The following is a 365-nucleotide window of genomic DNA, read 5'->3' as shown; positions in this document are numbered from 1 at the left end:
CCCCCGCCGGGATGGCGAATCCCAACCCGGCGGCGGCGGCGCTCCACCTGCGCTATCAACAGCTTCAACACCTGCAGCAGCAACAACAACAACAACAGCAACAACAGCAGCAACAACAGCAACAGCAACAGCAACAGCAGCCTCAGATTCCGGGTGCCCCTCCCGGGGTGACCCTCGGTCCGAACGGGCTGCCCCACTACATGGGCAGCCCCATGGTCCCGGCCTACCAGATCACTTTCGCTTTCCCTCCTCTCGAGGGAAATGCTGCCCTGTCCTCCTCTTCTCCCTCCTCTGCGGCCTCCCCCGCGCCTTCCCCCGCCAGGCGCCGGAAGAATGCCTCCACAGCCGCCGCTTCGGCCGGTCGG

The sequence above is a fragment of the Nannochloropsis gaditana genome, assembly GCF_000240725.1.
Source record: "Nannochloropsis gaditana CCMP526 unplaced genomic scaffold scaffold084, whole genome shotgun sequence".
Classification (NCBI taxonomy): Eukaryota; class Eustigmatophyceae; order Eustigmatales; family Monodopsidaceae; genus Microchloropsis; species Microchloropsis gaditana.
The sequence above is the reverse complement of the archived record's forward strand: the minus strand, read 5'-3'. Positions refer to the sequence as shown.